This window comes from Cricetulus griseus, chromosome 3, assembly GCF_003668045.3.
Source record: "Cricetulus griseus strain 17A/GY chromosome 3, alternate assembly CriGri-PICRH-1.0, whole genome shotgun sequence".
Classification (NCBI taxonomy): Eukaryota; Metazoa; Chordata; class Mammalia; order Rodentia; family Cricetidae; genus Cricetulus; species Cricetulus griseus.
In genome coordinates this window covers 62953483-62969362 of record NC_048596.1, presented here as the reverse complement: position 1 = coordinate 62969362, position 15880 = coordinate 62953483, and positions in this window count along the sequence as shown.

Below are 15880 nucleotides of genomic sequence, written 5' to 3'. Positions count from 1 at the left end.
ATTTTCTGTGGAAATACAAGTAAAACCTTTATTTTTAAGTAGCCTGTCCTTAAACTTAAATTTTGAAGTTAGAGCATTTTTAAAATGTATAAGTTGGATTAATTTAGCAGCATTTATAATCAAATGTATTTTAGAAGCAGTAATTCTTTCCTCGGCAATCAAACAATTTAAAGACAACAATATGGCATATAATATCCAGATTCTCTGTATATTTTTTATCTTTATGTGGCTTTTTATTACTTTATTTTTACTTTCTTTTGTTTCTTTTTTCCCGAGACAGGGTTTCTCTGTGGAAATCCGCCTGCCTCTGCTTCCTTCAGCAAATCCTACCAGCATGTGTCACCACAATCGGCTACTCTATTTCCTCCTGTTATTTTTTCTCTCACAAGCCCACATATATTTTTAAATGTAATGTAAACCTTTAGAGGTTTTTCTTTATCTGGGTCTGTCTTTATCATCTCAGGAGTGCTGAGTCCAAGGCCCAAGAGCGCCAGAATGGCGTGAGCCTATGGAAGATGCTCCGAAGCCTCTCAGTGGCCTGACAGGGCAGGCTGTGGCGGCAGGATCCCCTCTTTCTCTGGGAATCTTGGGGCATGGGGTCATCCCACTTCTGACACCATTCTGTTACAATAAATATTTCTGCCAAAAGCCGCTGAGCCCCACCGCCACGTGTGAGCTTTATACCAGTCGCCAGCCCAAGTTAGGCCCAAATGAATACACAGAAACTTGTATTAGGTTCAAAGCTGCTTGGCCAATGACTAAGATTCTCATCTGTTAGCTCAGTCTTAATTATCATAAATCTATATATTTTATAAGACTTATCTTATCGGACGCTTTATTGGCATCCCTCCTTGCAGGTGGCTCACATTGTGCTGTTGGAGCACAATGGGAAAAGAGGGAACTTCCTGTTTCTCCTCACTCAAATATGAGTCTCCTTGCTATGTCACTTCCTGCCTGGATCACCACTTCTCTACTACATCTCCCAGAATCCTCTTTGACTCCTAGTTCTGTCTACTTGCTGTCTCATTGGCCAAACAGTATTTTATTCAACAATCAACCAGATAAACATACACAGAAGTACTTTCCCCATCACCTACTCTACTAATCTTGCAGTTTACATGTTCACACAGTGAAGCCTCCACACGTACATTTATGTGTGTACATGTAAACACAGCCTACCAGTATGAGCAGAATGAGCCCATTTTGTAAATACACACAAACAGAAGTGCTTTGAACACTATAAGGGCTGTTCCAAATTTTGGTTACAGATGTGTGGGAGAGTTGCTAGCTTATGTTTTGTATAATATTGATGTTCTCTGTCTAGAACACACATTTCCATATATGCATATTATCCATTAAATAACTTATTAAAACACCACAAAAACCTATATGAAACTATGTAAATGCCGGATTGTTCTCACAACTACATGCTCACTAACATTACCCTACATATATGGGGTACACACATAGGTGGGAATTAGAAAAGAAGTAGTGACTATGTTAACACTTGGTCCTCAGCTGATGATCCTGCTTCTGGTGGTTGTGGAGTCTCTGGGACATAGGGCCATGCTGGAGGAAGTGGATTCCAATGTTTCTATCTCCAGCCCATATCCTGACCCATCTCTGCTTCCTCCTTCTCCCAGACATCAGTGAGTAGCCTCATGCCCCTGCCACCGCAACTGTGAGCTGCTCCTGCACTCATGTCTTCTGCCCCCCTGATGGACTGTACTTTCAATCAGTGAGCAAATACAGACATGTCTACCTTGAAGCCAGGCTTGTTAGGCTGTCAGTCACAGCAAAGAAAAAAGTAACTAACACATTTGCCCAAAAAGTCTGGGTTACCAGTGGATCCTGTAATTAACTCATCTTCAGAAATGTCCTGTGTCTTCCTCCCAGGCCATTCCCAGGGCCACCTATAGCTACAAGGGCCTTTATACTGGCCTGTCTGTCCTGTGACGGTTTCTGCTCTGCCTGAAGTTGCCTCCAGCAAACCTCTCTGACCAGTTCCTCCTCCTAGGTGATGTTGTCATCATTACTCCCAATATCTACTCTCCTTAAGCACCAGTGCACACATGCACAATTTCATACTTTTATACCTGCACAAGCACACCCCTGCATGCATGCACACATACCTACATGTACTCATAATTGTTCTCATTCACACATGTATGCATACAAAACTGTATGAAAACAAACACACACTTTCTTTACACATACCAAGCATGCCCAATCATATACATACACCTGTGTGCATGCCTATATGCATACATGTATGTCTTTGTTCATCCGTATGACATCTACATTCCTGATCATATACACAACACACATGCTCAAAGCTTCAAGTCTCTGGAGACCAAGGCTCCCTGTTTGTCCTTTGCATGACACTGGCAGTTCTTGCCATTTCTGGTGACTGTCTTTCTGAACTGGAAGCTGCTCAGGACAAGGTCTATTTCATAAGTAGCTGTATTTCTGAACTCAGCAAAGTGCCTGGTCCTTACAGGTCTCTCAGAGACTCTCACAGATGAACAGATACTTTAGTTGTGGTTTAATGTGGGAATTACCAATACAGAGTCAGGTAAAAAATATAAGGGTATTTATTAGGGAAAAGCCTTACTTACAGAGTGATCTAGCCAGCCGGCAGGGCAGGAGTAAGTACAGCAATACAAGGATGAAAAGGAAGAAGGGGTTTCCACGTGTGTGCTCCTCACTCTTAAATCTTCCCTACATCACCCTGACCACGCCCTTTCAGGCGTGGTCAGGCATACCCGTAGCCAGTCCCTAGGGGCGTGGTTACGGTGTCCCCTACAGTGGCTGCCACTCAGGAAGGTGCTAGTGTCACCTTGGACTCTAATTGCTTCATCCCGGGGTATTGAGGATTGCATAGAATACAGACAGACCTACTGTCTGACTGGGGGAAGGGGGAACCTCTAATAGCCTATGTGGGTCCTATATAAAGGATAGCACCACAGACCTGTGACCCAGATGACTACACAGTCCTACACTCACAAAGATCTGCCCCCATTGCTACTCTGAATCACTTTTGAGTCAGGTCCTATTTATCATGGACTCTTGCCTTAGTTACTTTTTCTCTTGTTATGAAAAGAAAATGCTCTGATAAGAGCAACTTAGGGAATAAAGGCTTGTTATGGCTCACAGTTCCAAGAGGACACAGTCCATCCTGGTGAAGAAGGCAAGGGAGCAGGAGGCTGGCAGATCACTTTGCCATGACAATCAGGAAGCAGACAGAGAACAGGAAGTGGGAACAGGCTATAAAACCCAAGGCTTTCCTTCATTTATCTACTTCCTTTAGCAAGGCTTCACCTTCTAAAGGTTCCATAACCTTCCCAAGTAGTACTAGCTGCTAGGGAACCACGTGTTCTAACACAGGAGCCTATGGGGGGCATTTCACTTTAGGTCCAAGTCATGGGTTGGTCCTGCCAGGCTGGTGGTCCATCAAGGTGGATGTTGCTCCCTCCCAGGGCCACTGGGGAGGATCAATCTATCTTCCTTGTGTTGCTGAGGAAATATTTTTTAACAACTGACTTTTCCTTTCTTTCCCCAGGGCTCTCCTAAGTGATGAGCATGTGCTCTGCTGCTACACCATTCCTCCAGTCTAAGAGGTCTTTAGTGACGTTGAATCTACTTAGAAATTCTCCTGGGCCACTCTTTGCATTCTCCAGAGCTACAGGTAGCTGACTACAAATAGTGAAGTCACTTTGGAAGGGAGTACAGAGCATAGCTAAACGACCTCATTCCTGTGAATCTTCCATAAGCCACACTGGAAGGGGACTCATAATTTGACTTCACAGTCTTCTGTGAGTGTTCTACAGACCAAGCTGGAAGGTGACATTTAGTGTGGCATTAGGACCCTACTCCTATGAGTTCTCCATGTTGCAGCCACATATGGTATGCAGGCCAATGAGCCACACAGACATTAGGTTTTCTGCAAAAGACATCTTCCAAGGTGACTTCCAACAGCCACCTGGGTCCTCTAGTATAGAACAAGACATCTTAGCTAAACTAAGATGAGGGAACCATTGCAGGGGAGGGGGATGTGTGTTTGTTGGTAGACACCTAGCTGTTTGGGAAGATAAACTTGTTTCATGATGAATGAATCAACAAGGAAGCCTACAAACATTTGATTTTCTGAACCATTGGTTCTTGGAGAGAGAATTTTTGACCTTTCCTTTAAAACCTGAAGGGAGTGAGTTGGATGTTGTTTTGATTCTCTAACCCCAAGAGAGAGCTTGAACAATATTGACATTTTAGCAGTGTTGCCTAAGACCCCATACTGGAGACTCCTCCATGCTAGAACACTTGAGTCAGTGGGGATGATTCTGCCACTTATATTTGTACTAATTGTGAGCTCAGGTGACTCTATCCATGCAGGTAAACATGTCCACACAGACAAACTTATATACAGACTCATGAAAGGCTCATTTGTATACATACATGCACATAAACAGAATATACGTGCATTAATACACACAGGTGCATGCATGTGTACATGCATCCCATTGATTCATAGAATGTATACACACTGACAAATGCATTGGAGACTCTAGGTCACAGACCTCACAAACTCACATCTGTGTACATGCCTGTAAATACACACCTTCGAGTACACATCCATGTGAACATGTACATGTATATTCATGCACAAGGGAACTCACATGCAGATATATGCTCATGTACATACAGAAAAACCTATTCAGAGACACACACAGGCACATGCATATACACACATGTCCTAACTGTGGATTCACACTCTCTTAGCCTGACAGCAACATTGCTCCTTCCTCACTTTTGGGCATACTGACCTTGTTTCTTGCTTCACCTTCCCTTTAGAGTCAATTCAGAAAGTCTCAAAGTGTCCATTGGGCAGTCATTGTGACAGACATGCTCCATTGTTCCCCATTTTCAGACGATGCTCTGGAGTTCTGGTTCATAGAGCTTTTAACTGAATGATAAGGCCTAAGACAAAGTCTGGGAAGCTTCACCACTCTCAGCAGAGCCACAGCTGGATGAATGAATGGCTGGATTAGGGATGAACAAACTTGGGAGAGGAGGGAAGACCCAGATGAACACTGCTGTGGGAAGTGTAGACAATATATGCCCAAAGATCTCTGAAGTCCCAGAATCAGGGACAAATGGAGGCACAGGGATGGAGCCAAGGGCACTTTCAGCACAGTAGTATCCACATGCTACCTCTTCATCAGCTTGTTCTTTTCTCAAAGTCATACCCATGATGGTTAGCAACTTTAGGTACACAAAGAGCTTTAGGTACACAAAAAGGCATGCAGTAGGACATTCTGGTGCTGTGTCTTGGGATGTAGGGAGGAAGACAGGGTTTACCCTCTTCTCTGACTACCGAGTGCTACTTGCAATTGAGCCATATTTCTAGAATAAGTGGGTCAGCTGTGCAAATTGCATTACTTAGGATCCTCTAGTGTGCCCTGCCACAGGAACTGCTTCAGAGTCTCCAGCTTGACTGTCAATTTGGATGAGATTCTAATTAGTTCCTAGTGTAGTCAGGGTTTAATTATCTTCCAGTCACTAAATACCAATTTACTTAATATCTTCTAAACCACTTACTTCTTCAGGTAATGAAGGGAATGCAACCTGACTGAGATCACCCAGTAGAACTGAACCATCAACCCCATCACTTCTATACCTGGGTCAGATCTGCAGAGGCATGCAGGCAATGGCTCAACGCAGTCAGACCAACAGTGTAAAGCAGCTCAGAACTCCCGAGAAGTGGTGCTTTTCCAGGGAAATCATTAAAACTAGGAGACAAGGACTTCAATTTTATGCTGGAACATAGGAAGAGGCTGAAAGTCATCGCCCCATTACAGCAGCAAGCAAGAACACGTGGGAAAACCTTGACTTTTCTTAGACCTTTCTTGGTCTGAGGCTACAGGTTCATCGGCCACCCAGTATCCAGGGTGTCACAGCTAGAACCATAATGTCAGGAGCAGAGAATTCTGAGGTCACATCCTAGTCAGATGATTCACATGGTATGTGACTGCCTCGATTGATACCCTGGTAAGAATGAAAGGTCAAGTGGCTACAGTGGCAAGGGAACTAAGGATGTCCTGTTGTCACGAGGTAAGAAGAAACCCTCTACTCTGTCTGGGAGGGAAGGGACCAACAGGAAATAAACCTACATGTTCTTCATGGGAAAGGATTGCTATTTTCCAGGAGAAAAGACCTTGCCTAGAGATTAACCTCACCTGTTGGGAAGGTAACCACTCTTCCCCAGTCTCAGAACCTTACATAGGGGTGGGAAGCAAAAATAAAATCTTGACCCAGTATAAGTGAATTATCAGCCCCAGTCAGTTAGTTATACCAGCCCAACCTGCAGATGCATCCAGACAATGACTCCATTCAGAGAGCTCAGTCCAACTGCGCTGCTGAGCCCAGAGACACAGGCTCAGTGGAGACTCAGACTTGGTTGTAAGATTGTGGAATGCTTCCCCTCCAACATCAACAGAGCTCCAGTATACAGTTATTACACTCAGGTGAAAGGCACAGAGATCATTTAAGAAGGAATTCCTAGAGAAACCAAAAGGGAGAAAAAGTAAAGCCGTTAGGAAATAGCTATACAAGCACTAGATACTGGTGCACCATATCAATCAGTGTGTTTGAGGGGCATGGTTTACATAACTGATCAAAAGATGGCGAGCTCCAGGGTGGTACAAGAGAAAGACTCAATGAAGCACTCTCTTTAAGATACCAACTTTAACCTAGATACATAGATAGGTCAGGTGTAATAAGATGCAGGAAACTATACCTTGTTGCATTAATTTTCTTATAGCTGAGACATAATGCCTGCCAGAACAACTCAGAGCAGGAAGGACTTGCTTTGAGCCATGGTGGAGAAGGCTTGCCAGCTAAAGCAATTCAATCCACAGTAGCAGGAGCATACAGCTTATTCGCATCATGCCAAAGAAGAAAGTCAAGTGTGGTGATATTTTGTTTGTGAGCAAACAAATAAAGCTTGCCTGAAGATGAGAGTGTGGAACTAAGCCACTAGTTAGCCACAGAGGTCAGGCAGTGGGGGCCAGCACTCAGGATTCATAGGCAGGCTGATCTCTATGAGTTCAAGGCCACCCTGGGCAACACTAGATTGATCCAGTCTCAAAGAGAAACAGAGACAGACAGTGATTCACACCTTTAATCCCAATATTTTAGACTCACATGCCTTTAATCCCAGAACTAAGGGGGTGGAGATAGGAAGTGATATGGCTGGTTGGAGAGGGGAATATAAGGCAGGGGGAGACAGGAGCAAGGGCATTCAGTCTGAGGATTCCTAGAGACTGGATCGCCCATTCAGTAAAGGTAAGAACTAGTGGCTAGCTGCTCCGCTTCTCTGATCTTTTAGCATATACCTCTATATCTGACTTTTATTATTATCTGGCTTTTATTATTAAGACCAATTAGAATTCATGCTACAGTAGAGAGCAGGGTTAAGCAGGGATATCACCTCCAAAGCCTTCCGCCAGTGACTCACTTCTATTAGCTAGTCTAAATTCCCAACAGTTCCACAAATACAGCACCACTATCTGGGGACCAAGTACTCCGTCATGTGAGCTTGTAGGGGACAGTTCACAACCAAGTCATAACATTTGATAATTCATTCAAAAAGAAATATGGCGTTGAAGCTAATTCCCAATAGGGCTTCTTTCTAACATGCACAAGGCTCCCAGTCCGTCTTCATCTCTGCAGTAACATTTGCTTTAGGCGTTGTGGTTTATTTTTATCTAAAAAGGGCAACTACATAGAATAAAGTGGTTGATTCAAGGAAAAGAGGTTTTTGACATGCTTACATCTAACAGACCATCAGAACATGTGAGGCAAAATCAAGAGACTGATTTCACAGAATGTATAAAGCCATCCAGCGAAGATTTGGAGATATTCCTGTCTTTTTCTGGAAGTGATAGATCAGCCAGTGGGCATATTGGCGTATGATTAACATGCCATCAACTATTGATTAGTTTGATTTAGTTGACATTATTGAATGTGTCATCCAATAACATCAAAACAGCATAATTTGAAAGTCTTATGGGATCTTCATCAATTTGCAACATGTTCTGAATCACAAAACCAACCACAATTTTAAAACAATGGAGGCCATAAAAGGTCATTTTTAGATGACAGTAGGATTAAATTAGAAATTAGTAATAGATACATATTTTAAATGACAAAATATTTTCATGTTAAATAATATTATTCTAAATAATACTGGATTAAAGAAATTGTTTTCAGAAGATTGGGAAATATTTTGAACCAAATTAAAGTTGAAATATAATCTTTAAAATTTCAGGCTGTATCAAAATCCATGCCAGGAGGCAAATATGAGGAAGTGAGCCCTGGAAAGGCAGATGCTATGCTGTCAGTACCCTGTGCTTTTGCCTGAGGACGTGGGAAGAAGGAAACAAAGACCAGTGCAGGAAGAAAAAAGAAGCAATCAGTTAGAACAGAAATCAATGGAGTCAGGAAGTCGATGGAGAAAATCAAGTGCTGGCCGTTTGAAAACATCAAAGAAATCCTAACCACTTAGCCCGTCTAACCAAGATAAAAAGAAAGACGACATAAACTGGAAGGTTCAGGCCCAAAGGAGTTGTCACTACAGACATGATGTTAAGAAAGTTAAGGAGGAATATGACAAACAGTTTTCTGTCTCTCCAGGGATAACTAATGAAATTGACTAATCCCTTGACAGACACTACAAACATTAAAAAGAGAACTTGATTATCCTAATAGATCAAAATCATTTAAAGAAAATGAATCAATGACTAACAACTTTCTAAATATAAAGCACTAGGCCCGGGTGGTTTCATGGGCCTACCATGAATTCTACCAGAATTCAAGAGGTTGAATCAATTCTTTACAATCACTTCTAAAACACGGAAGCAGAGAGAGAGAGAGATCTTCCAACTTCACCCTGCAAGGACAATTTTATCCTATTGACTAGAACCAGAAGAATACATTTCAAGAAATTAAAATTATGATAAAGTATCTTTTATAAGTAAAGCTGCAAGAATTCTCTGTAAGATAATAACAAGTAAAATCCAACAACGAATAAAAAGAGTTATATGCTATGGTCAAGTGGGATTTGTTCCAAGCAGGAAGTCTGTTCACTGTTTGAAAGTTAATGAATGTGATAAAGTCATGAGCCTGGCTAAAGAAGAAAGAGCACATGATCTTGGTAATTAATACCACAGATGCATCTGACAGAATCCCACAGCTGGCAAGGACAACAACAACAAAACCTCATTCAGATTAAAGATAGACTCAGTGATTGACAGCTGCAAAATGCTTATAGCTGTTTCTCATTTTGGTGTGAGGTATTGGAGCCTGGGAACACAGCGAGGCTGCCTCCTCTCCTACTGAGCACAACACTTGAAATTCTAACTAGTACAAGGGAGAAAATTAAAAACATACATTTGGGAAGGAAGAAATATAATTGCCTTTGTGTGGAGATGACATGATACCATTTCCTATGTAAAAATACCAACAAGCAGATAACACAATTCTTGAAATTAGTGAGTGAGTATAGCAAACAATACACAAAGTTAATCTTCAAAATTCATTTGTTTTCACTGTGCTATCAATGAATGCCTGAAACTCAAAATTAAAAACACAAAGCCATGTATGATAAAAAATTTCTTATCTCTAAAAATGATATATTTGGTACAAATCTAACAGAGTATACACAGGCTTCCTGTATAAAAAGACTATAAAACTTTGACGTAGGAAGACAAAGGAGATTAAAGAAATGTAGACTTTCTGTTAAGAGATTATAAAAAAAGGTGGTACCTAAATATGTCAGTTCCCAACTTGATCTGCAAATTTAACACAATGCTAAAAATGTTCCCAGCAACTTATTTTGTGCTAATGGACAAAGCAATCCTCAAGTTTATTGGGATTTAAAAAAAAAAAACAGTAATAACACATGTGATGGTGAGACAAGAAAGAGAGCAACAGCCAGAGCACTGCAGTCGCCCCACCTCAAGACTAGTTACAAACTCACAGCAGTGAAGACAGCACACACCGAGGGAAGGGCAGGTGCATGGTCTATGGAATGCTATAGACAACTGACAAAGTTTGCTTTCTATTGCTGTGATAAACGCCATAACCAAAAGCAACATGGGGAGGACAGGTTTTATTTTGTCTTACGACTCCAGGTCACAGTTCATCACTGAAGGAAGTCGGGGCAGGAACTCAAGCAGAGGCAGAGGTAGTAACCATGGGGAATGCTGCATACTTGCTTAACTGAGGTTCCCTCTTCCCTTGGTGTTTCAAGTTGATAAGCAAGAATAGCCATTACAACAAGCCCAGAGCACAATATAGATGCATACAACTTCCATCTTTGACAAAGGAGCAAGGCCCACTTGACGGAAGAATAGTTCATTAAACAAATAAGGGGGAAACACTGGACATCCATATGCAAACTGGGATGAATCTATTAGTATTCAGGTATCTGTACTGCCCTGACCTTGGGGTTCTGACGGGATATGCCCTCAGTTGCAGCCAGTAAGAGCTCCACCTGTAGACATTAACTACATTCCCTTTTATAAGGGCCCTGCCTCCTCCCATCATTTTCTCTTTCTCTCTGTCTCTCATCTCTCTTTCTCTTCCACCATTCTTGTTCCCAGGGACTGGTCTCTGCCCCATCTTTTGCTCCTTCTCTCTCCTCTTCCAACAAATCTCCTATGTGAGTCCTGTTGTATGGCGTGACTTCTCTTTGCACTGCTTTTTAAATTTCAAGAGAATCTACGGAGATCCCATAGCTTTCACAAGAACTAGCTAAAAAACAAACAATATACTAAAATATGAAAGGCACAAATACCAAAAAAATTTCAGAAGGAAATACTGAATTCAATTTATGTGACCTGTGTTTTTCATGAGTATTTAGACATATCACTGAAAAACTCATAGATCAGTTTGTTAAAATAAAAAGAGGTCTATAAAACATAATGCTAAGTTCATGAAGACCCCAAATGAGGTGGAAATATTTGAAAAAATATAATACAGAGCTTCTATTGTGTAATATATAGTATTTATTCATTTATAATGTGAAGATGAGTCTTATAAAGTGAATAGCACAAGAGCATATACCTAGTCGTTTTTTTTTTTTTTAAAGACCAAATATCTGAACAGGTACATACTAAAGACGAAACACACATGAACATATGAAACATTTTTCAGGTCTGTGCTATGGAAGTGAAATTAAACAGTGAGATATTGGAAATGAGATGGCTCAGTGATATATGCACATATATGCAAAAAAACAAAACCCAGGGGAATACCAGTGTGATGCTCTGGCCCTTCTGATGTGGCTCTTACACACACAAAATATAGCAGATGACAGCAGAGTACTGGTGGGAATGTAGGACTGCAGCAGAGCAGAGCCACTGTGGAAGGTCCTTTGGCAGTTTCTGTGAAGCTTATTATGGCGCCAATTAATTCAGAAATTGTGCTCTTAACATTTACCAAACTGATTTGGAAAATTCATAGTCACACAAAAGTCAGCAGGGGGATGTTTATAACAGATTTATTCATTAACATCAAAAAATTGAAAGTGATCAAGATGCCCTTTACTGGGTGAAGACACAAACTGCAGCAAAGCCATTTAAATGGAATATTATTCAACACTAAAAAGAAACCAGGCATTGAGTTTGAGAAGACAGACAGACTAGTGTTTATATTTCGGTGAAAAAAGTCGTTCTGAGACACGGTATCCTGTAATTCCAATTAGAGGTTATTTTGGGAAAGAGGAGGCTGTCTTTGTAGCAGAGAAACAAGAGGTTCCTTGGTTGGCATGGCAGGAATGAGGAGCATGGACCTGCAATGCTGTGACAGTTTTCATGTGTCCAAACTCATAGAATATAACACAGTCAGAGTCCCCCTCCTCCCTTCCCCCGCCTCTCTAGGGGAGGATATTTGTTCATTTGCAAGTCTGGGTGCACACATGCCATACCATATATGTGGAGGTCAGAGGACAATCTTCCACCCTGCTTGAGATAGTCTCTTTGTCTTTTGTGGCTGTATACACCAGGCTAGGTGACCTGTGACCTTCAGAGAGTTTCCTGCCCGCACCTTCCCTTTCCCTATAGGGGCACTGAGATTACAGATGTACACTACTGCACCTAGCTCTATGTGTGTTCTGGAAGTTAAGAGTCAGTGCCTCATGCTTGCATGGTGGCTTCAGTGGTGTGGCCTCTTCACCTCCCTGGACAGGAGGGGGCTGCCTTGGAGCTGCAGAGACTCCTGCCTCAGTGCTGGAGCTGAAAGTGAAGGTCATAGCAGAAGGTGACTAATTTTGCACAATCCTCAGAATGATAATTAGCCGATAAAAAAGACAAGACTCTCTAATCCTCCGACATGGAATGACTCCAAGTCCACGGCCTTTAAAGATTGGAAGAACAGCAAACAATACTTTAGGAAGAACAGAAGTGTTACCTTGCCACAGCCAAGACCCTCCCAGCAAGCTGAGCAGAGGAGTGTTAATTAGCACCCCTCCTCACCCTTTCTGTTCCAGGTTGCACGAGAAAGAACTGAACTGAAGGGCTAGTGTCTGTTCCAGATGGAGGACCACACTGGGGACATAATTCTGTGGTGAGGGTCTCTAGGCAGCATGGTAAAGGCCCAAAGAGTTTATTCAAGTAGATGGAAACAACTTTTCAAGGCAAGGCCTCAACAGCCAAGTCTGGTTATATTTAACAGCTAAGTGTTTTCACTTTGGTGTTTTGTTTTTCTTGTGTCTTCTCCCTCAAAATGTTGTTTTAATGGTAAATTATTATCTTGTCCTTAGCCTTTGAACATCTCTATCCCATCCTGCCTGTTAGGATAGTGGCCTCACGAAGAAACCCATGAATGCCTCCACCAGCTCAGATTGCTAGCATAGCTCTCATGCACTTGGGTCTGGCACCTGAACAATAGCTCTTCTCAGCAGATGAAAGCTTGCTGGTTCACCCACCTGGGGGCTATTTTTCTAAAGGCTATGGCAGCCCTACAAAAAGTTTGAATTTGCACAGCAAGGAAGCATACAATCCTGTAAAGGTTCAAGATCTAGTCTCTGCTTCCTTGTCGATTCTCTATGGAGCAGCTCACAACACCCCTCCTTGTATGTGAATGGCTCTGAGGGTCACCCAGCATCCTGAAATTGAACTGGGCTAAGAGCTGCAGCAGCTGGATCAGTGCCACCAGAACAGATTGCCCAGGCCCAGCTGTGACTCAAGAAAACCAGACCTTGCACACTGGGTTACATGCTGGCCTGAGACAGCTCTACAAGTTGGCCTTGGGTCAGTAGAATACAATGGCCACCTCCCTTGTATACCTGGGAATGAGCTCAGTCATATCAGGTGCAGAGAAAATGAATAACACATTCAAATTCACTCCAAGGACTCTGTAGCATGCATGTTTACTTAGATCTTATCTCTTCTGTTGCTCTGGGACTAGCCAGAATGGGAGGACAGGGAAATGGGACAGCAGATATGTGCCTACTGTAGGTGACAAGCAGCCCTGGGAACAGCCTACTGCCAAGGCCCCTCACTTGCCTGCCTGCCCTGGAGTCCCTGCCACTGCCTCTCTCACAGACTTCCCCTCTGGACTTAAGCTGGACCCTGCTCTCCACATCCTCTAGGATGGCACATCCTGCTTCTGGCACATGTCCCTCCCCCTTTGCTTTGAGGTCTTTCATCCACAGTGGCTTTATGTGACTGCTTTCCTCTTGTGAGAGTCTCAGGGCAATTTCTTCAGGGCTTCTTTGGAAGAAGTGTTAAGGCAGATGGCCATCAGTAATACAGAGGCTTGGCTCATGGTTCCCACTGGATACCCAGATCCTCAGATGCTCACGACATTCATATTTAAAATGACAGTGTGTGTGGCCTGAAGCCATTAGGTTTTGACTTTCAACCGTCTAAATGGCTCACTACATAAAACTGCGAACTGCTATCATACCACATTGTTCAGAGAATAATGAGGAAAAGAAAGTCTATTCTAGTCCAACACTGACACTTTGGTAAGGCAGAACTCTAGAACAGGAAAATGACATGAGGCCAACTAGGCACAAGTACCCAGAGCTGCAGAGACTTCCTGCCTGTGGGGTGGTCTGCAGTGGAGTGTGTTCCTACTGGATCCTATGTTCCTTGGTAGTGACTGCATTGTCTTTTACTTGGAATTAGCCATAGACAACCCAGAGGAACAGCATCAGTGTCCCAATAGAACCCCAATTAGACAATGGGTCAGTTTTTTTTTTTTTTATTTTTTGCCTCCAAGAGCAGAGGATACCTTGGTTCTTATACCAAGGACAAGGGAGTCCAGCTACTCATCTGTCACCTTCCCTGCATATGATCCCCCTTTCCAGTCCTTACCACAAAGGATTCTCCCTCCATTTGTCAGTTCTTTCAGTTAGTGCCTGTCCTTCCCACTCCAATGTCCACTCCAGAATGCAGAGGCTCATGAGGCTTGCAAGGGGCTGTGGATTGTATGGATGATTATGTAAGAAATGAGGAAATATCTGCTCACTAGAAGGAAGTCCTTTCTCAGTTAACCAGGGATACTGACTTTCAGGAGGTCCACTGGAGTCCTCCTGAGAACAGAGTGTGACATGGCCATGAGGGGTAGGGCTTAGAAAGGCAACAGAAGCCCACACACAGAGCCAGCCTCCTTTGTAGGAGGCAACTTGCCTGAAGGCTCTATCGGAAACACATCTGTGGATGTGGATGGAAGCCAAAGTCTCTTGCCAAGGAGCCAAAGGAGCACAGATCCTTCCAAGCTGGAAGAGAAGCATGGCTCTGTGCTGTGGCCAGTCTTGAAGGATAAAATCTGTAAGAGTCACACTGTCTAGTGGACAAGTGGTGGCCCCAAAAGAGTGATCCCAGCACTGTATTCCCAAATCATGTATGTGACCTGATGTCCAAAGGGACCTTTGGTGATAAAATTAGGTGAAGTTGCTCTCACAACAAGAAGAGAAAAAAGTCACACAGGAAGATCCACGTGAGGACTGACACAGAGATGAGAGAGTGATGGTCCAGCCAAGGAGCCAACAGGAACTGGGCAAGGCCTGGAGAGGCCCTCTTGAGGGTCTCTAGCAAAAACTCTGCCTACTTACTCCTGCCTCCAAAGCCATATGAGAGAACATTTATGATGTTGTCACTCACCCTGTGTGTGGCTACAATGACTCAGGAGAGATAGAAATGTTTTAGTCAGTGGCCTTTAATGACCTTTTCCCAATCTGCACTGGTAAATCCAAGTCACTCAAGGACCTGTGTCGTTGCCCTGGGGAGGAACTCCATGCCACAGAGAACACATCTCTGCATGTGGATTCATGCTCAGCTCTGTGCTCAGGGTATCCACACAGTTCCTTAGAACCATAGTCCTCCATGTGGAAGGAATTTCTGTGAAGTGAGGTTTATCCCGCCAGCTTGGAGGTGCCCCATGCCTTTGTTCCAGCTTTGCATTTTCCCAGTGCTCATCAATTACCTATGCAAATCAGTTTGCATCTCTTTGGCATGTTTTCTTTCCTGTAAAAAGTGTGTAAATCTGCCTGTGTGGGAGGCTGGAGGCAGAGCCACACCAGAAGAATGCTAGCTACGTGCTTGAAATTCACCTTCGAGTCCTAGAATTCACAAAGAGCAGAGTGACTCCCAACAGAGGGTCTTGGAAGAAAAGTGACGCGTCCCTGTCAATCTGCAGCTTGTCAGTAAATGGTGCAAAGCTATTTCTGAGATGAAGGATGGCAGTAACTCAGAGCGCTGACACCCATAAATACTGCTGAAATTGCTTTTCTCAATCATGTACTTCCAAATAGGCATGAAGAGACTCAATTTCAACACAGGTCAGCTTTGAGCAGATGAGGAATATTGCCCTC